The 22,210-nt window shown below is 45.9% G+C and overlaps 1 protein-coding gene across 2 annotated transcripts in view; it reads right to left on the reverse strand.

The window, feature by feature from the left end:
• The window catches only part of LOC120516800 (ethanolamine kinase 1-like), a 200,984-nt gene that overhangs the window by 159,848 nt on the left and 18,926 nt on the right, over window positions 1-22,210 (reverse strand). The gene's annotated exons all lie outside the window — the stretch shown is intronic.

Here is a 22,210-nt window from a genome sequence, read left to right on the forward strand (position 1 = left end):
ACCAGGATAGATTTACCTGATTTATATAAAACTAGCTGACGCCCGCCGTAGCATACGGCGGTGTAAGAATAGGAACGGAAAACGGTGAGAAAGAAATTCAGAAATCAAGAAGAAAGAAATACTTCTTGAAAGACGCAGTTGTGAATCGGGGTTTGGTAGTCCGAAGGAGGAGTAGGAATCGAGAAAAGCAGCGTGGGGGTGTATGGGAGGCCGCATGGGGAAGGGTTTGGAAGAGGACGAATAGGAATCGAGGAAATGCCATGTCGGTAGCGTGTGGGCGGGACTGGGTTTGAAGAGGAAGCAGGGCGATAGGTGAAAATCTGTGAAGTAGAAACCATATGTTTCTATGGTTATTTTTATATATTTTAAGCCCTTATAAACTCTCCCACACTGTTTATAAATATTCCCCGCACAGTTATACAGCATTATCCCTTTGTATTCTCTTAGATATTAGGTAAGATTCATTGAAATTATGTATATAAACACACTGTTTATATACAGTAAAACCTAAATATTATTTTAAAGATATCAAGCGTCTCCGATATCACGTATGTTACAGCCATTACGATAGACAGGCCACCAGCAATAAATACGTACAATGCAACAAAAATAGTATACAGTAAAATGTGTGTACAGTGACACTAAACGTACGTACATGTACTAAGTACTGTAAGTAGAAAATTATTTATGGTTACTCACCAACAATGACACGACGACTTGTCCGATAACTGAGTTTTATTTTACTGCACAACAAAGGAGAGCGTTACAGCTCTTCTAAAGGAGCCTCTTCAGACAATTGTGTAGCACCGCCGTTGTTCTTCTTCAATCCAAATCCCTAAAGCAGATTCCATCCAGACTACCGCCTTATTACATCCACTTACAACTCGTTTTGCACCCTGGTTAAAAGGACACTGCGGCCGTAGATCTTATATTCCTTTCCTACTTTTTAAATAAAAGAATCGTAGCCTTCAACAAATCCAAAGCGTTTACCTTTTCGCAATCATTAACATCTTCCGTTTGCGCTTGGCATAGCCCCTGAAGCAGTAGCAGATCGTTTTGGAGCCATAATGAAGGGCTTGACTATGCACAAAGATAAACACAAAAGAGCACAACTCTTTACACAGCGAAACACGTTGATGCTGAATGAGCGAGACGAGACTTCCTGGTTAACACTGCATTCAGCAGGCAGGAACTTAACTGCGTGCTCTGATTGGTTAGCTTCTCAGTCATCCGCCAATAGCGTCCCTTGTATGAAATCAACTGGGCAAACCAACTGAGGAAGCAAGTACAGGAAGTAAAAGACACATTGTCTGCAGAACCAGCGAAGCAGTGAAAACCAGCGTATATATTTAGTTATGCTTTCATATAAAATCCGCGATAGAGCGAAACCGCGAAAGTCAAAGCGCGATATAGCAAGGGATTACTGTATATCTATTTATACACTAATAATGGCAATTATTAAATAATAATAAATAATAATAATAATAATTATTATTATTAATATTTAATAATTCCTTCCATATAAGTAACATTTCTCGGACTGCCTTCTTCCATCTCTGAAACATTTCTAGACTTCGTCCTGTTCTTACACAACACATTATTGAAGTATCAGTTAATGCCCGAGTCACCTCACGTGTAGATTACTGTAATGCTATTCTATCTGACATCCCACAAAAACGTATCCATCGCTTACAACTTCTTCAAATTCTGCTGCCAGGATAATAACCTGCTGTTGTAAATCCACTGAACACATCACACCGACTCTCTCTTGACGTCACTGGCTCCCTGTTCACTACTGAATACGATACACAATCCCGCTCTGAACATTCACATTTAGACTGGCACTCCTCTCCTCACTCAGATCCTCATCAGCAGCTCGACTTTCTGCACCGCACATCAGACTCAGTGCTGCGGGAGCTCGGGTGTCTCTCATTGTGCTCCTCAACTTGGGAATTCTCTTCTCTCTCATATCCGTCAACTCGATTCAATGACACATTTTAAAACTGTCCTCAAAACTTATCTTTACAAACTGGCAGACCAATTGTGAATTTTGCACTGTTACTGCCAGTTATCTTTGTTTCTTTGCTAATTATTGCTTTTTATCATTCTCTTGTTTTAATTTTACTGATGTTGTTTAATTTTATTGTAAGGTGACCTTGAGGGCTAAGATTATAAAACGGGATTTTCTAATGGATAAATATAACCAAAACAATTTTTCAGCCTTACCTATGAAATGTAATCTGGTTTGGAGAGTACAGCGGTTTGTACAAACCCAAGCAGCACATCCATTACTTCACTCCACAGCAGTGCCACTCGCAATATGGCGGCGACGTTGACGTACGATGCTGCTGGTCATGCGGCGTCTAGTAATTCTATGTCTATGGGCATGGGGTGTATGGGAGGCCGCAGGCAGTGTGGGGAAGGGTTTGGAAGAAGACGAATAGGAATCAAGAAATGCTGTGTGGGCTGCGTGTGGGCGGGACTGGTTTTGAAGAGGAAACGGACGAACCAGAAGAGAAATACATACACAGTGCATCCAGAAAGTATTCACAGCACATCACTTATTCCACATTTTGTTATGTTACAGCCTTATTCCAAAATTGATTAAATTCATTTTTTTCCTCAGAATTCTACACACAACACCCCATAATGACAACGTGAAAAAAGTTTACTTGAGGTTTTGCAAATTTATTAAAAATAAAAAAACTGAGAAATCCCATGTCCATAAGTATTCACAGCCTTTGCTCAATACTTTGTCGACGCACCTTTGGCAGCAATTCCAGCTTCAAGTCTTTTTAAATATGATGCCACAAGCTTGGCACACGTATCCTTGGCCAGTCTCGCCCATTCCTCTTTGCAGCACCTCTCAAGCTCCATCAGGTTGGATGGGAAGCGTCGGTGCACAGCCATTTTAAGATCTCTCCAGAGATGTTCAATCAGATTCAAGTCTGGGCCACTCGAGGACATTCACAGAGTTGTCCTGAAGCCACTCCTTTGATATCTTGGCCGGGTGCTTAGGGTCGTTGTACTGCTGAAAGATGAACCGTCGCCCCAGTCTGAGGTCAAGAGCGCTCTGGAGCAGGTTTTCATCCAGGATGTCTCTGTACATTGCTGCAGTCATCTTTCCCTTTATCCTGACTAGTCTCCCAGTTCCTGATGCTGCCACCACCATGCTTCACTGCAGGGATGGTATTGGCCTGGTGATGAGCGGTGCCTGGTTTCCTCCAAACGTGACGCCTGGCATTCACACCAAAGAGTTCAATCTTTGTCTCATCAGACCACAGAATTTTGTTTCTCATGGTCTGAAAGTCCTGCAGGTGCCTTTTGGAAAACTCCAGGTGGGCTGCCATGTGCCTTTTACTAAGTGGCTTCCGTCTGGCCACTGTACCATACAGGCCTGATTGGTGGATTGCTGCAGAGATGGTTGTCCTTTTGGAAGGTTGTCCTCTCTCCACAGAGGACCTCTGGAGCTCTGACAGAGTGACCATCGGGTTCTTGGTCACCTCCCTGACTAAGGCCCTTCTCCCCCGATCGCTCAGTTTAGATGGCCGGCCAGCTCTAGGAAGAGTCCTGGTGGTTTTGAACTTCTTCAACTTACGGATGATGGAGACCACTGTGCTCATTGGGACCTTCAAAGCAGCAGACATTTTTCTGTAACCTTCTCCAGATTTGTGCCTTGAGACAATCCTGTCTCGGAGGTCTACAGACAATTCCTTTGACTTCATGCCTGGTTTGTGCTCTGACATGAACTGTCAACTGTGGGACCTTCTATAGACAGGTGTGTGTCTTTCAAATCACGTCCAGTCAGCTGAATTGACCACAGGTGGACTCCAATTAAACATCTCAAGGAATATCAGGGGAAACAGGATGGACCTGCGCTCAATTTGGAGCTTCATGGCAAAGGCTGGGAATACTTATGGACATGTGCTTTCTCAGTTTCTTTATTTTTAATAAATTTGCAAAAACCTCAAGTAAACTTTTTTCACGTTGTCATTATGGGGTGTTGTGTGTAGAATTCTGAGGAAAAAAATGAATTTAATCAATTTTGGAATAAGGCTGTAACATAACAAAATGTGGAAAAAGTGATGATGCGCTGTGAATACTTTCCGAATGCACTGTAAGAGATAATGTCTCACCTGAGACCCTCCACCTGCGTCCTTGACCCGATACCAGTAAGTTTTTTCATAGAAGTATCCGGCGTGCTAACTGATAGTATTCTTGACATACACTCACCTAAAGGATTATTAGGAACACCTGTTCAATTTCTCATTAATGCAATTATCTAATCAACCAATCACATGGCAGTTGCATCAATGCATTTAGGGGTGTGGTTCTGGTCAAGACAATCTGCTGAACTCCAAACTGAATGTCAGAATGGGAAAGAAAGGTGATTTAAGCAATTTGGAGCGTGGCATGGTTGTTGGTGCCAGACGGGCACCAGTATTTCACAATCTGCTCAGTTACTGGGATTTTCACACACAACCATTTCTAGGGTTTACAAAGAATGGTGTGAAAAGGGAAAAACATCAAGTATGCGGCAGTCCTGTGGGCGAAAATGCCTTGTTGATGCTAGAGGTCAGAGGAGAATGAATGGGCCGACTGATTCAAGCTGATAGAAGAGCAACTTTGACTGAAATAACCACTCGTTATAACCGAGGTATGCAGCAAAGCATTTGTGAAGCCACAACACGCACAACCTTGAGGCGGATGGGCTACAACAGCAGAAGACCCCACGGGTACCACTCATCTCCACTACAAATAGGAAAAAGAGGCTACAATTTGCACGAGCTCACCAAAATTGGACAGTTGAAGACTGGAAAAATGTTGGCTGGTCTGACGAGTCTCGATTTCTGTTGAGACGTTCAAATGGTGGAGTCAGAATTTGGAGTAAACAGAATGAGAACATGGATCCATCATGCCTTGTTACCACTGTGCAGGCTGGTGGTGGTGGTGTAATGGTGTGGGGGATGTTTTCTTGGCAAACTTTAGGCCCCTTAGTGCCAATTGGGCATCGTTTAAATGCCACGGGCTACCTGAGCATTGTTTCTGACCATGTCCATCCCTTCATGACCACCATGTACCCATCCTCTGATGGCTACTTCCAGCAGGATAATGCACCATGTCACAAAGCTCGAATCATTTCAAATTGGTTTCTTGAACATGACAATGAGTTCACTGTACTAAAATGGCCCCCACAGTCACCAGATCTCAACCCAATAGAGCATCTTTGGGATGTGGTGGAACGGGAGCTTCGTGCCCTGGATGTGCATCCCACAAATCTCCATCAACTGCAAGATGCTATCCTATCAATATGGGCCAACATTTCTAAAGAATGCCTTCAGCACCTTGTTGAATCAATGCTACGTAGAATTAAGGCAGTTCTGAAGGCGAAAGGGGGTCAAACACCGGATTAGTATGGTGGTCCTAATAATGCTTTAGGTGAGTATAGTCAACTTGTCATTAGATACGGGGGTCTTCCCAGACTGTCTTCTTGTTTAACCCCTGCTCACGAAAAATAATCTTGACTCCTCTGCTTTTGAAAAGTTTAGCCCCATTTCTAACCTGCCTTTCTTAAGTTAAATCCTAGAAAAGGCCGTCATTATGCAGCTAAATGAGCACCTCAATAAACTTGTGTCACACACGTGCGCTTGGGAGTCAACTAAAGGGACCAGGAAAGGACAATTCCACGCCAGGCCAGGCGGCAGTGGGGTGCATTGAACCTCTCTCTTTTCTCTCTGCAGACCAAACACGAGAAATCCTTCCTGTCCCGGCCCCAAGGACGTCTCTTCCTGTGAACCAGCTATGTAAACCCCTCATCCTCCATTCTTACACAGTTCTGTTTTGAACTCTAACCAGCACACATTGTACTCTACTTTAAAGCCTGTTGCGGCCAGGGACACTATAAGGGTAGCTGCGTCAAACCTTCGTTTTGTGTCTGGATGTTTCTTGATAAATTTCAGTCAGGTTTCAAAACAAATCACAGCACAGAAACTTCAGTCGTTAAAGTAGTCAATGACTTGCGGGTAAATGCAGACAGAGGCCATTTATCTGTTCTCATCCTCTTAGATCTGAGTGCCGCATTTGACACCATTGATCACAATATTCTTAGAAATCGCCTTAGTCAATGGGTGGGCCTCTCTGGCAGTGTCTTAAATTGGTTTGAATCCTACCTGACAGGGAGAAAATTCTTTGTGAGTTGTGGTAATCGCATCTCAAAGACACACGATATCCAATATGGTGGTCCACAAGGCTCTCTCCGGGGTCCGCTGCTCTTCTTGATTTACATGCTTCCATCAGGTCAGATTATCTCAAGGCCTAAGATGAGCCACCACAGCTATGCTGACGACATGCAGCTGTATTTATCAATAGCGCCTGATGACCCCGACTCTCTTGATTCACTGACCCCAATGTCTTACTTGTGTTTCCGAATGGCCGAGTAGTCATTTTCTCAAACTAAATAACTTGAAATTGGGAATCTAAATGACTGGCAAAAAATGGAAACAGTGAGGTTATTAGAAATAAACTTAATGTATTAGGATTAAAAGTCAAGACAGAGGTAAAGAATTGAAGGGTAACTATTGACTGAGCTGAATTTTAAATTGCATATCAATCAGATCACTAGGACAGCAATTTTTCACTTAAGAAATATAGCAAAAGTTAGACCTCTTATATTAACAACAACAACATTTATTTCTATAGCACATTTTCATACAAACAGTAGCTCAAAGTGCTTTACATATTAAAGAATAGAAAAATGAAAGACATAATTATAAAAAATAAATCAACATTAACATCGAATAAGAGTAAGGTTCAATGGCCAGGGGGGACAGAAAAAACAAAAAAACTCCAGACGGCTGGAGAAAAAATAAAATCTGCAGGGATTCCAGACCATGAGACCCCCTGACCAGTCCCCTCTGGGCATTCTACCTAACATAAATGAAACAGTCCTCTTTGGATTTAGGGTTCTCACGGAAAGGACTTGATGATGATGGTCATGTAGACTTCTGCCTTTTAACCGTCCATCAATGTTGGAGCATCATGAAGCTTCGAGTAGGTGGAGGTGGCGCAGGCCACCACCACAAAGAAACCAGACAAAGAAACAGAAGAGAGAGTAGATGCTGAGAAATGAGTTCACGCTTTTGATTTCAGTCGACTAGATTATTGTAATGCACTCCTCTCTGGACTACCCAAAAAAAGACATCAATCGACTGCAACGAGTGCAGAATGCAGCGAAAAGAAAATCTGAGCACATCACACCAGTCCTGATGTCACTACACTGGTTACCTGTGCCATTTAGAATTGACTTTAAAATCCTGCTTATGGTTTACAAGGCCTTCGATAATCTGCTCCATCTTATTTCTCAGAATGTCTGACACCGTACACTCCAAAGTGTAACCTTAGATCCTCAAATGAGTGTCTCCTTAGAATTCCAAAAGCTAAACTTAAAAGAAGTGGTGAGGCGGGCAGGCGGCCTTCTGCTGTTATGCACCTAAAATCTGGAATAGCCTGCCAATAGGAATTCACCAGGCTGATACGGTGGAGCTCTTTAAAACAGTGCTAACAACACATTACTGTAACATGGATTTCTCAGAGCTTCATTTGAGTGTAACTCTGATATTCTGTATATGCATTGAATTATTATTTTTATCATATCTCTGTACAATCCGTACTAACCCCTACTTTCTCTGCTGTTCTTTTTCTGATTTTCTGTGGTGAGGATCTGCGCCCCCACCACTGGATCAGGGCACCGTGCTGTCCCTACATTGATGAATTGAAGGCCAGAGGTCCATACGACCATCAGCATCGTCTAATTCTTCCAAGTGGAGCCTGAAAACCATGAGGACTGATTGAGATCATTGATGTTAGAGGGGCTGGGTGGTCTCGTGGCCTTGGAACCCCTGCAGATTTTGTTTTTTTTTTTTCTCCAGCCCACGGGAGTATTTTTTTTTTTCTATCTTCCTGGCTATCGGACCTTACTTTATTCTTTGTTAATTAATATTGACTAATTTTCATATTTTTTTTGCTTGTTTTCTTTGTTCATCTTGTAAAGCACTTTAAAAACCATCATTTGTATGAAAATGTGCGACAGAAATAAATGTTGTTGTTGTTGTTGTCTGAAAATTGAAAGTCCACCTTATGAGCAGAATTTAGGAGTCAGAGTGGACTCAACACTATCGACGTGTTCAGAAGCCATTAAGAAGGCTAACAGAATGTCAGGTTATATAGCGCCTTGATGTGTGCAGCACAAGTCACGGAGGTTCTGCTTAGGCTTTATAACACACTGGTGAGGCCTCATCTGGGGTCCTGGGTGCAGTTTTGGGCCCACCAGACATAGCAGCACAAGAGAAAGTCCAGAAAAAAGCAACTAGGCTGAGTCCAGGGCTTCAGGGGATGAGTTAGGAGGAAAGATTCAAAGAGCTGAGATTAACACTTGCATTAAGTTTAGGTCTTGTGAGGTCTGAATACAGAATGGGAGGTCTGAAAATCAAAAGTCCACCTCATGAGAAGGATTTAGGAGTCGTAGTGGACTTATATATGCATTAGGATTAAAAGTCAAGATGGAGGTATCAACTTCCTGACAGTGTTCAGAAGCCATTAAGAAGGCTAACAGAATGTCAGGTTATATAGCGCCTTGAGGTCTGAAAATCGAACATATGTCTAATGAGAAGGACTTAGGAGTCATATTGAATATAACAACTGACAGACAGTGTTCATAAGCCATTAAGGAGTATGTCAGGTTATATAGCGCCTTGACGTGTGCAGTACAAGTCACAGGAGGTTCTGCTCAGGCTTTGTAACACACTGGTGAGGCCTCATCTGGAGTCCTGGGTGCAGTTTTGGGCTCCAGGCTACAAAAAGGACATAACAGCACAAGAGATGGTCCAGAGAAGAGCGACGAGGCTGATTCAGGGCTACAGGGGATGAGTTATGAGAAAAGATTAAAAGAGCTGAGCCTTTACAGAGATGAAGAGGAGACCTGACTGAAGAGTTTAAAATGATGAAGGGAATTAGTCCAGTGGATCGAGACGGTTATTTTAAAATGACTTCATCAAGAACACGGGGACATAGTTGGAAACTTGTGAAGGGGAAATTTCACACAAACATTAGGAAGTTTTTCTTTACACAAAGAACGATAGACACTTGGAATAAGAGACCAAGTAGTGTGGTGGACAGTAAGACGTTACGGACTTTCAAAAGTCGACTTGATGTTTTTTTGGAAGAAATAAGTGGATGGGACTGGCGAGCTTTGTTGGGCTGAATGGCTCGCTCTCGTGTTCTAACGTTCTAATGAATTCATAAGCCATCTGTGATGCCATGCGGTGGCTGAGTGACGTTGTGTCAGTCATTTATTATTAAAGTTGCTTGGACAGACATGATGCTGCTGTACATTGTGGCTGGTTTATCGGTAAGGTCACTCATTTTTTTTCATGCATATGGAATTGTAACAGAAATCACATCATTGCACGTGCCAGGCGATAGCGGCTACACCCTCAGATGCTGTGTGACTTTGCCCGCCTTCGCCCGATCCCCCAGAATGCAGAGGAGAGGCGCTATGATGCCACACACAACCAGACACTCTTGAATGCGGGAGGCGGGGTCTCGGTGAGTCAGGAGTAAGATTGCTCTACCAGCCAATGACGTTCCGCGGCATTGTGTTTGCATATGTATGAGGTTCATTAGCGTGCTCCATATATGGTTTGTAGAGGATAGCAGGCAGGACTGGACTCAGAGAGGCCCAGGTGGTGAATAGGCATTGGTGGGGTTTGTATATGCTGGCATCCTGGGAGGATGACATGGAGGAACATTAACCAGCCGGGAGGCCAATTGAATGAAGGACAGGGGGAGCCAAGTTGTTCAATCTACTGCTGGAGTCAGGTACACCACTGGACACCCTCAGGGCATGCTGGGAGCTGTAGTGCCACGGAGCAGCCCTGTTGGGGTCCCTGGGTGCGGCTAGGGTGTGTTACCAGGAGCTCTGCTCCTTGGTTTTTAGGACTTCTGATTGACCCGGAAGTACTTCCATCGGCCTGGCACCAGAAGCACTCCTGGGGGTCCAAACTAAAAGGAGCCGCTCGACTTCATCCAGGTGAGTTGGAGTCGGGTGGAAGGAGGGCAAGCTCGCCTGGTGGTGTGAAGAAGAAGAAACTGAGGAACTGTGAGTGTTGGAAGAAGCCTTGTTAAGGTATTGTTGACTTCTAAATGACTTATTTGAACCTGGGACTTGTGTTTGTGTGGTGGTGTCTGGGATTTGGGTGCAGCAGTGCCCCCTACTGGTCAGAGGATCAGCGATATTTACAAGGTAATTGTGATCATTTTTTTTTGCCGTGCACATATTTTCACTTTTGAATCCACACCAAGTTTTATAACTAAGGCACCAGGATCAAAGTTGGAGACCCCCTTACTATAATATCCTCATAACCGCACATTAGAGAAAAGGCCATCCAAAGGATTGATAGACAATTCACAAATCAAAAAAAAAGACAAAAAATGGATGGGACACGTCTCCTGGTTAACAGGCCAAAATGGAGCCTGTGCCATTCTAACTGCCCTGCACGCCAGCCATGCCCACCTTTCTACTCTTGACAGAAAGTGCGATTGTGCTAAGTAAAGCCCAGCAGGGTGAAAAACTGAACGCTAACCTCTTGTTTGCCACACGTGTTAGGCTGTCACGTGTCCTGAATGACGGGGCGGACCTTATCACACGGGACCACCCTGTGTGTGAAGGGCACACCGTCGGACATTGCCCTCTGCTCTCTGGTTGTCCTGTCCCTCTTTTTATGTTTTCAAAGAATCCCAATGTACTCCTGGCATACGGCGATGAACCTGCGCTAATCTGAACTTGGCGATTGCTCAGTTCGTCACATCTCTGGGTCAGGCAGGTCTGTTTGCGATCGCCGGCCGCTGACTGAGTGACATGAGTGACACGTCAACCCGCTGGCTGCTGCTCTTTTTCTCTCTGCGCACTTTAAAACACAAGCACAGTCGTCACCTCATACTGAAACTAAACACGTTCAGGCCCGGCTTAGACTCGGATGAGAGGCCAACTACCAAAAAACTTGGGTTGCTGCTGCAGGAGGAGGTGTTGGTGAGGCCAGCAGGGGGCGCTTGTCCTGTAGTCTGACTGTGCTTCAGTGCGGTGCCAGGGACACGGTGCCAGGGACACGGTGCCGTCCTTCAAGTGAGATGTCAAACTGAGCTCCTGACTCTCTGTGGTCTTGAAAGATCCTTGGACAGGGATCTCGATGTCCTGGATAAAATGCCCACCATGGCCTAGTCATTGTGGCCCCCTTAATCATCCCTGATCTCTAATTGGCGCTTTGTCTCTCACCACTTCACCACCTACCAGCTCATGTGCATTGAGAGAACAAAAAATGGCTGCCATCACATCATTCAGGTTGCTGGGGTGGCTCCTCCCTCACTGAAGCACTGAGTAGTGACAAAGGCGCTATATAAATGTAAAGAATTATCAGTTTATTTAAGATTTCATTGTTTGGCTCAGTGTGTCTGCTTTAATTTGACAAGCAGGCCCTCCATGCATTATGCCAGTCGCTGCCTTGGACACATTGAACTGCAATGAAAAATGAACAGTGATATCTACCTGGCTTAAAGCTACGTGGGCGTCTCGACGCTGACACTTCAGTCCGTGTGTTGGCCCAGACTTGAACCCCAGAGACCCGAAGATGGACGTTCACAGACGCTTCTCATCCAATCTAATGGAGCTCTGCCAGGAAGAGTGGCGTAAACTGACCAGATCCAGGCGGGCAAAGCTTGTAGGTCAGGTCAGGTTTGGGGAGCCTACACTGGTACAGCGCATTGCCACAATCAGCAAACAGCTCGGGATCCCCATTGGCAATAGACAGGCACGCTGCCCAGTCATACCCCCTGGAAATGACCCTCTGTCTGCTGCAGCTTTGTGTTATGTGGGCGTCTGTTTGGCCTGGTCCTGCCACTTGGGTCCTCAATAATGAGGATCACCCTCGGGTAATCGTGCCACATGGCTGTAGGCCTGTAACTAACTGACGCGCCCTCACAATGCAGGTCATGTGCCACATTTGGGACTCTGTGAGCAACACAAAGTCAAACCAACGGGACCCAAGGATTCTCTGAAGAGACACAGGAGTCCAGTCTTCATCTCAGGTCACTGGATAGCAAACAGGGAGCACCAGGACTTTGAAAAGATATCGATATAAAAATATATAAATCTTATATATAAACGTCTACATGTGGAAGTGTGTACGTCTGTCTGTCCGGCCCGGAAGTGAGAGGTGGACTCGGGGTAAGGGCTCCACCTCCGAGGAAACAGAAAATCGCTTAGCCGCTGATAGACAACTGAGGTGAGCACATCGGCTAAATGAAACCTCTGAAGAAAGACAAAGTCTCTTAGCTACTTCTTCTTCTTCTTTTGGCTGCCACAGCAGATCATCTTCTTCCATATCGTCCTGTCCTCGTCATCCTGCTCTGTCACACCCGTCACCTGCATGTCCTCTCTCACCACATCCATAAACCTTCTCTTAGGCCTTCCTCTTCTCCTCTTCCCTGGCAGCTCTATCCTCAGCATCCTTCTCCCAATATACCACTCATCTGCCTCTGCACATGTCCAAACCAACGCAATCTCGCCTCTCTAAATGTCACCCAACCGTCCAACCCTAGCTGACCCTCTAATGTCTTCATTTCTAATCCTGCCCATCCTCAAGGCGCTATATAATCTGACATGCTGTTAGCCTTCTTAATGGCTTCTGAACACTGGCACTTGATACTGATAAGTCCACTGCAATTTCTAAATCCTTCTCATAAGGTGGACTCTCGATTTTCAGACCCCCCATTGTGTATTCAGACCTCACATTTTTACTTCCTATGTGTAATTATTTACATTTACTGACATTAAATGATTAAAAGTCTCAACTCCATCAATCTTTCCTCATAACTCATCCCCTGTAGCCCTGAATCAGCCTAGTCGCTCTTCTCTGGACCTTCTCTAGTGCTGTTATGTCTGGTGGGCCCAAAACTGCACACCGTACTCCAGGTGAGGCCTCACCAGTGTGTTATAAAGCCTGAGCAGAACCTCCAGTGACTTGTACTCCACACGTCAAGGCGCTATATAACCTGACATTCTGTGAATCTTCTTTTTGGCTTTTGAACACTGTCTGGCAGTTGATGTTGTCGAGTCCACTATGACTCCTAAATCCTTCTCCTAAGGCCTACTTTCGGTTTTCAGACCTCCCATTGTACAGGGTGGGCCATTTATATGGATACACCTTAATAAAATGGGAATGGTTGGTGATATTAACTTCCTGTTTGTGGCACATTAGTATATGTGAGGGGGGGAAACTTTTCAAGATGGGTGGTGACCATGGTGGCCATTTTGAAGTTGGCCATTTTGGATCCAACTTTTGTTTTTTCAATAGGAAGAGGGTCATGTGACACATCAGACTTATTGGGAATTTCACAAGAAAAACAATGGTGTGCTTGGTTTTAACGTAACTTTATTCTTTCATGAGTTATTTACAGGTTTCTGACCACTTATAAAATGTGTTCAATGTGCTGCCCATTGTGTTGGATTGTCTTCTCCCACTCTTCACACACTGATAGCAACACCGCAGGAGAAATGCTAGCACAGGCTTCCAGTATCCGTAGTTTCAGGTGCTGCACATCTCGTATCTTCACAGCATAGACAATTGCCTTCAGATGACCCCAAAGATAAAAGTCTAAGGGGGTCAGATCGGGAGACCTTGGGGGCCATTCAACTGGCCCACGATGACCAATCCACTTTCCAGGAAACTGTTCATCTAGGAATGCTCGGACCTGACACCCATAATGTGGTGGTGCACCATCTTGCTGGAAAAACTCAGGAACGTGCCAGCTTCAGTGCATAAAGAGGGAAACACATCATCATGTAGCAATTTTGCATATCCAGTGGCCTTGAGGTTTCCATTGATGAAGAATGGCCCCACTATCTTTGTACCCCATATACCACACCATACCATCAATTTTTTGTTCCAACAGTCTTGGAGGGATCTATCCAATGTGGGTTAGTGTCAGACCAATAGCGGTGGTTTTGTTTGTTAACTTCACCATTCACATAAAAGTTTGCCTCATCACTGAACAAAATCTTCTGCGTAAACTGAGGGTCCTGTTCCAATTTTTGTTTTGCCCATTCTGCAAATTCAGGGGTCATCCTCGTTGAGATGCTGCAGTAGCTGGCGTTTGTAAGGGTGCCATTTGTGAGTAGCTAATATCCGCCGAAGGGATGTTCGACTAATGCCACTCTCCAGTGACATGCGGCGAGTGCTACACTGTGGGCTCTTGCTGAATGAAGCTAGGACAGCCACTGATGTTTCTTCATTAGTGACAGTTTTCATGCGTCCACATTTTGGCAAATCCAACACTGAACCAGTTTCACGAAACTTAGCAAGCAGTTTGCTAACTGTAGCATGGGAGATGGGTGGTCTCGTAGGGTGTCTTGCATTGAAATCTGCTGCAATGACCCGGTTACTGCGTTCACCAGACATCAACACAATTTCTATCCGCTCCTCACGTGTTAACCTCTGCGACATGTCAATGGCTGTAAACAAAGAGAAACTTGTAAATAACTCATGAAAGAATAAAGTTACGTTAAAACCAAGCACACCATTGTTTTTCTTGTGAAATTCCCAATACGTTTGATGTGTCACATGACCCTCTTCCTACTGAAAAAACAAAAGTTGGATCCAAAATGGCCGACTTCAAAATGGCCACCATGGTCACCACCCATCTTGAAAAGTTTTCCCCCTCACATATACTAATGTGCCACAAACAGGAAGTTAATATCACCAACCATTCCCATTTTATTAAGGTGTATCCATATAAATGGCCCACCCCGTATATTCAGACTTAATAAGACCTAAACTTAACGCAAGTGTTAATCTCAGCTTTTAATCTTCCCTCATAACTCATCCCCTGTAGCCCTGGACTCAGCCTCGTCGCTCTTCTCTGGACCTTCTCTTGTGCTGTTATGTCCTTTTTGTAGATTGGAGACCAAAACTGCAGCCAGGACTCCAGTCTGTAGAGGCGTATTAAGAAGACTCAAAGGGGCCTCTGAAAAGTGCTGAATGAAGGGTCTGAATACATCTAGGAATGAGAGATTTCAATTTGCTTTTATGTTGTTATTATGGGTCATTAAGTGTAGATTATAGCGCCCTGACGTGTGGAGTACGAGTCCCAGGAGGTTCTGCTCAAAGCTTTATAACACAGTGGTGAAGCCTCATCTGGAGTCCTGTCTCTCTGTCTGTTTTTCACGAGAGAACTACTTAACGGATTTAGATCGGGTTTTATTCTATGATTTGCTGGAACATTCCGGTTGATTTTGAGACGTCTCTCATCGCGCTAAGAATCAGAGTTCGCTTGCTGGAGCGATTTATTCAAGGCAGAGGCTGCGGGACGAGGGGAGGGGGTAACGGGACGTCAGGAGTGGGGAGTCGCTCCACCTCTGCGTTTTGGAGTGTACCTCGCCTCCGGCTTTCTGTTTATTGATTTTTAAAGTTTGTCCTGTTTCACTACTACGCAGGCACAGCCGCATCGGATGGGCATTATATTTTGTGATGGGCGATCCATGGCCACTACATGGCTGGGACGCCGACATAGTGGAACAACCAGGGGAGAGGGCATTGGTGAGGCGATACCTCTCCTGGGACACTAGAGGGCAGCCCTTCTGGGCGGCGTTGGCACCACAGATTCCCGCAGGGCATGTTGGGAGCTGGAGTTTGGTGAAGCCCTGTTGGGTTCCATGGGGGCCACCAGGGGGAGCTGCAGAGCCCTACAGAGCGCACCAAGGAGTGATTCCAAGTAATGCTGATGGGCCACCTGGAACCCTCCCGGGACCTGAATAAGAGGAGCCGCCTCACGCCATTGAATGTCCAGAGTCGGGAGGAAGGAGACAAAGCCTGAGGAAGAGTGGAGGTGGATGGACTGGCGGTAAGAAGGGACTGCATATTGTGGTGTTGGTGTTTTGTGCACTTTAAAACTGTAAATAAACCCGGCTGCTGTGTTGAACCCGTGTCCTGCCTGTGTGTGTCCGGGTTAGGGGGTTTGTATGTCGCCCCCCCGGTGGCTTCACTATATATATATTGTGGAAGTTGACCCGGACACAGACAGGCAGACACGTTCATGTCACCCACAAACACGTTTATTTACAATATACTTACAACAATAAGTTCAATGGTCACACAGACCCAAATAATGGTCACTAAGACCCCAAAACACTCAGTCCTGGCCTCACAATGCCTTTTCTTCGGGCCGCCTCCACAGCTCTCCTGAGCTTCGTCCTTCCACCTCCCGACTCCAGCCCTGAATGAATGGAGACGGCCCCTTTTATATGGTTCCCTGTTGAGCACCAGGTGTTCCCGGCATTCCTCCTCTGGCCACGCCCCAGCATGGCGGAAGTGCCGGCGGTCCTCCCGGCTGCTCTCCGGGCGCCGTCCTAAATCTTGAAGTGCTGGGGTAACAGGTCCCCAAGGCATTGGGGCGCCTCCTGGCGGTGACCACGGGCCCCTACAGGGTGGAGCTTCCATGCTCTTAACCCGTGGCCCCCAAAGCAACCCGGAAGGCAACCCCCACGTGATCCAGGGTGGGCACAGACCCACATCCGGTCCCTCATGACGTCCCGGCCGGGTCATGGCCCCTGGCATCCCTGACAATATATATATATAAAACCAATAAGAAAAGACACATCCATTCTGTCTTTTTGCTTTGGATGGAGAACTGAGAGACCTCGAGAGTTTAGTTTTTAATAAAATAGGGGGCTCTGCCTTCTGTTCGCTTCACTTGCCAACCCCTGTGTTTGGTTAATCGGATATATAGTTTTAAAAGCTTTTTTTTTCTCTCTTTGGAATTGTTTCAATGTCATTATTTGCACTTTTACTTTAACACTTCATTAAAAACAATATTTGGAATTACCATTTCTTCAAGATCGCATTGAATTTTGATTCCATTTTTTGGAGACACATTGTGACACGGCAACGTATAACCGCCCGTGAGTGAATGTTGTTTCTGTTTCTCTAATAAATAATCCGACTTTTTCTAATGTTTGTCCCTGGGATTTATTGATTGTCATAGCAAACGCTGTTCTCACGGTAAACATTTTAATACAATGGCTTACCACGATCTCCTTTGGTGTCTCATGTTCTTCAATACACACATTACCTTTCTTGTCGCCTGTTAGAATTTGCATCGCTTCTCCGTGATCGCCAATACACACCTGACCGAATTGTGTTTTCTTTGAAATTCAACTTGTCGTTGCTTTAACTGTTTGGGACAACAGATTCTCCTAGCGTGTGGTCTATTATCGTGTAAATCTGCGTTTTGTGCATCAATGATGCGAATGCTAAAAGACTCCACTCTTTGCCTTTTATTTCTGACCTCGCTTGTCCTGCTATTTTTCAATCACACCTGGTCCTGATGAATAATTTCCTTTTGTTTGTGTAGAGAAAAGCCAAGCAAAATGACCCCTTTAATTGGCTAACTAAAAAGATTACAATATGCACACTTTCGAGGCAACTCAGGCCCCTTCTTTGCGCTAATGCGATCTTTACTATCTTTTTTTTTTGATACTGTAGTGACTGACGTGATAAAGTGTCACAAAAGTTTAACTTGAACAATCGCTGACTTCGTATCCCCTAATAAAACTTTCTAGCACCTTCTCCAACTCCTCATTCCCCGGGTCTGCCCCCCACTTACCGCTTCCGTGCTGTACTCCGCCCTCCCTCAATCGGACCGAACAGTCACTTAAAACCAAAAAGGCCGCAACCTGGCTGGGACGCTACAATACCTTCAAATTTTTCTGCTTTCATCTTCTTTACCTTTCTCTGCATGTGTATCGCGCCATCGTTTGTTTGAGCCTTTCGAATTCCACTGCTTTCATAATCTCTTATCTGCCTTTTTTTCTCTCCAATGCTTTTGGGTCTCTTTTCTCCGCGCTGCTCTTTCTTCTTTGCTTAGTCGTTGACGTTTCCTCTCGAACGTATTGTCCTTATATGCTTTATAGAGTCATATGAAAAAGTCTGGGACCCCCTCTCAACCTTTATAATAATGGACTCTCCTTTCAACACAACAGATATCAGTGCTATGTCTTTCATTTCCTAGGAACATCTGAGCACTGCGGTGTTTTCCGAACAAAGATTTTTAGTGACGCAGTATTTATGAAAAAAAGGAGTGTCTGAGACTTCTGCAAGTCCACTAGTATTCAGTTCTCTACCTGTACTGTATATATTCAATTCTCTTATACAGTATATATATATATATATATGTGTGTATTGACCAACAAACGAGTCATAGACATCACAAAGATTTGGGGCAGCCACCCGTGTATTGTTTTCCCGGCTGCAAAAGTTGATTTTTAAATGAGCGATGTTCATAGAGCAGAGTCCAAAACAGAACTGACTTATACTGAGAAAAGATGGAATGGGAAATGTCGTCTTCTTGACCGGAAGTGACATTGACGTTGGCCAAGTTGGCATCGTTGAACCAAGTGGGGTTTCCCATTCCGTGTATGGTCTGCACCCTCTGCCACCCCCTGGTCTGGCATAGAATTACTATTATTTAGGCCCTTTAGCTGTTTCCCATGCGCACGTGTGTGACAGTATATGGGGTCGGCTCCAGCAGACCCCTGTGACCCTGTAGTTAGGCAGACACAAACAGGCAGACATAGAATGTCCTGAAAACACACACGGTTTTATTTACAGGTCCAGCAGACAACACAGTGGCGGTGCACCAAACACCTTTAATCAGTCCGTTTCTCCCATTTGGACTTCTCCTGCCACCTTTGCTCCTCTCCTCCCAAGCTCCGTCTTTTTCCTCCCGACTCCGGCTCTCTGACCTGAAAGAGGTGGCCCCTTTTATAATCACCCGGATGTGCTCCTGGTGCTTTGTGACAATCCTTCCGGCGGCACTTCCTGGTGTGGCGGAAGTGCCGCATGAGCACCCGGAAGCATTCCGGGTGTCCCAGGATTTCCTTCTAACAGCACACACCAAGCACACACTAGGGACAATTTAGAATCACCAATGCACCTAACCTGCATGTCTTTGCACTGTAGGAGGAAACCGGAGTACCCGGAGGAAACCCACGCAGACACGGCCAGGGCTCTATAAGCATTGGGGTGCCCCCTGGCAGTGACCATGGACCCCTATAGGGTTGAGCTTCCAAGCTCAGTTCCCGTGGTCCCCAAAGCCAACAGGGCGGTCGCCCCCACATGGTCTGGGGGAAGCGCAAGCCCTCCTTCGGTCCTCCTGGGCATCCCGGCTGGGTACCACCCCCAGCCACCTGTGACAATATACACACACACACACACACACACATATAATTTATACAGCATATTTTCCAATGAGAACACCATTCCAAGACTTTGCACATATACTGGGTACAGTCCAATTGCTTTAAAATATGTTTTAGTGAGCTGCACTGACTCTTTCTTAATCTTCTGCAGACCATCCACAGGAAATCTCGCCAGGTCCTGGTGCTCACGGATGATGTCACTTCTGTTCCCGGCGCCAGTGATGACGTCACTTCTGGTTCCGGGCTTTAAAGCCGCCATCTTGTCCTATTACATTCATTTCCATTTTGGACTCGAACCTGTGATCATCTCAATTAATTTCAACCCATTTGAGGCAAAAGCACAATATACAGGTGGCTGCCCCAAACCTTTTTATGTCTGTGGTCTGCTTTTGTGACAATATACAGTCATATGAAAAAGTCTGGGAACCCCTCTTAATTCTTTGGATTTTTGTTTCTCATTGACTTAGCTTTCCTTTTAATATCTGACATGCCTTATGGAGACAGTAGGATTTCAGCAGTGACATTAAGTTTATTGGATTAACAGAAAATATGCAATACCAGTAACGTTGTACTGCATGATAACGTGCAGTGAATCCACTTGACTTCAGGATTCCTAGTTTTCCTGCTCTTTCTCTGTACGTTTTGTGGACTATGACCGGACATTCATCCCGGCCAATACCTCCAGAGGGAGCCATCCCTGCGACATGGAGATGCCCCGAATTCCAGCAGGGCATCATGGACATTGGAGTTTTCCTGTACAGCCCTGCTGGATAATGTCGGGGCCACCAGGGGACGCTGCAGGGAGGCTCGGCGACCTCTATGTCACCTCTAACCCGGGTTTGGCGGAAGTGCTGGGGGAAAGAGGAGCTGGGACACCCGGAGTGCTTCTGGGTGCGCAGTTGGCACTTCTGCCACACTGGGGAGTGTCGGTGGAAGATTGCCGGGACACACCTGGAGCACATCTGGGGGAGCGTACAAGGGGCCGCCTCCCTTCATACAATGGCTAGAGTCGGGAGAGAAGAGAGGACAAGGTCTGGGAGGAGAGACAAGGAGGCGGCCTGAAGAAGTGAGGCATTTTTGGTTGGCCAGGACTTTGGGGACTTTAGGGGTTTAGTGCGCACTTTGTGTAAATATGGTTGTAAATAAACGTGTTGTGGGTGATTTGAACGTGTCTGCCTGTCTGTGTCCGGGTCATCTTCCACAATATATATATATATAGTCACACACGTGCGAGTAGGAGGGCGTTGTATGGACCAAGTGAAGGTCATTTCACGCCATGCCAGGGGGTAGTGGGGTGCACTAAACCTTCTTCTATTGTCTTGGCAGACCAGCCATGGAGAAAACCTGTCTGACCCACCCTTGAAGACTCCAACCAAGACACTTCTATATACCAAATCAACCCACTGCAGCCAGGGATAACATACGGGTGGCTGCCCCAAACCTTTTTAAGTGTGTTGAGTCTGATCTTTCACTATACATTGTGAACTTGAACCCTAGACACAGACAGACATGGACACCAAATGTCACACGACACACACGTTTATTCTCTCTTTTAGTTCCTTCACACAACACATTGCCTCAATCACCACCATTCACAGTTCTTGTCGTCTTCTTCTTCACTTTCATTCTGCCTCCACCCCTCTAAGTGCTGTCCATCTCCTTTACAACACCCCAGATGTGCTCCAGGTGCTTCCTGATAGTCTTCTGACGACACTTCCGCCACACCAGGAAGCACTCTGGGTACTCCTGGAATTACTTGCAGCAGCACTTCTGGTTGTGGTGGAAGTGCTGTAATCCAGGGCTCCTTAATCCTCTAGGTGCCCCCTGGTGGTGGCCACGGGCTCCAACAGGGATGAGTTTCCCAGCTCTGTTCCTGTGGCCCCACTGCAGACCAGGGCGGCTGACCTCTCGTGGCACAGGGGTGGTATTGTCCCTCTCGTGGTCCTTCCGGGTGTCCCGAATGGGTAGGGTCCCCAGCCGTATATATACGTAAATATGTGTGCATTGTGTGCATTTTCAGAAGTCACCTTTTTTGTGTGAAAATAAATAAGATGAATCCATTTTCTAGGTAAAGAAACCCATAACATTATAAGTCCATCCATCCTCTTCCGCTTATCAAAGCTTATAAAAGTTATGAACAGAATCGGTGACAAAGGGCAGCCCTGGCGGAGTCCAACTCTCACTGGAAACGGGCTCGACTTACTGCCGGCAATGCGGACCAAGCTCTGACACCGGTTGTACAGAGACCGAACAGCCCTTATCAGGGGGTCCGGTACCCCATACTCCCAGAGTACCCCCCACAGGATTCCCCGAGGGACACGGTCGAACGCCTTTTCCAAGTCCACAAAACACATTAGACTGGTTGGGCAAACTCCCATGCACCCTCCAGGACTCTGCTAAGGGTAAGGCTGTTCTGCGACCAGGACGAAAACCACACTGTTCCTCCTGAATCCGAGGTTTGACTATCTGACGGACCCTCCTTTCCAGGACCCCCAAATAGACTTATCCAGGGAGGCTGAGGAGTGTGATCCCTCTGTAGTTGGAACACACCCTCCGGTCCCCCTTTTTAAAGATGGGGACCACCACCCCGGTCTGCCAATCCAGAGGCACTGTCCCCGATGTCCATGCGATGTTGCAGAGACGTGTCAACCAAGACAGTCCTACAACATCCAGAGCCTTGAGGAACTCCGGGCGTATCTCATCCATCCCTGGGACCCTGCCACCAAGGAGTTTTTTGACCACCTTGGTGACTTCAGTCCCAGAGATGGGAGAGCCCACCTCCGAGTCCCCAGGCTCTGCTTCCTCATTGGAAGGCATGTTAGTGGGATTGAGGAGGTCTTCGAAGTACTCCCCCCACCGACCCACAACGTCCCGAGTAACATTAAAAGTGTCCATTGACTCCAA

Source organism: Polypterus senegalus, chromosome 1 (assembly GCF_016835505.1).
Source record: "Polypterus senegalus isolate Bchr_013 chromosome 1, ASM1683550v1, whole genome shotgun sequence".
Taxonomy (NCBI): domain Eukaryota; kingdom Metazoa; phylum Chordata; class Cladistia; order Polypteriformes; family Polypteridae; genus Polypterus; species Polypterus senegalus.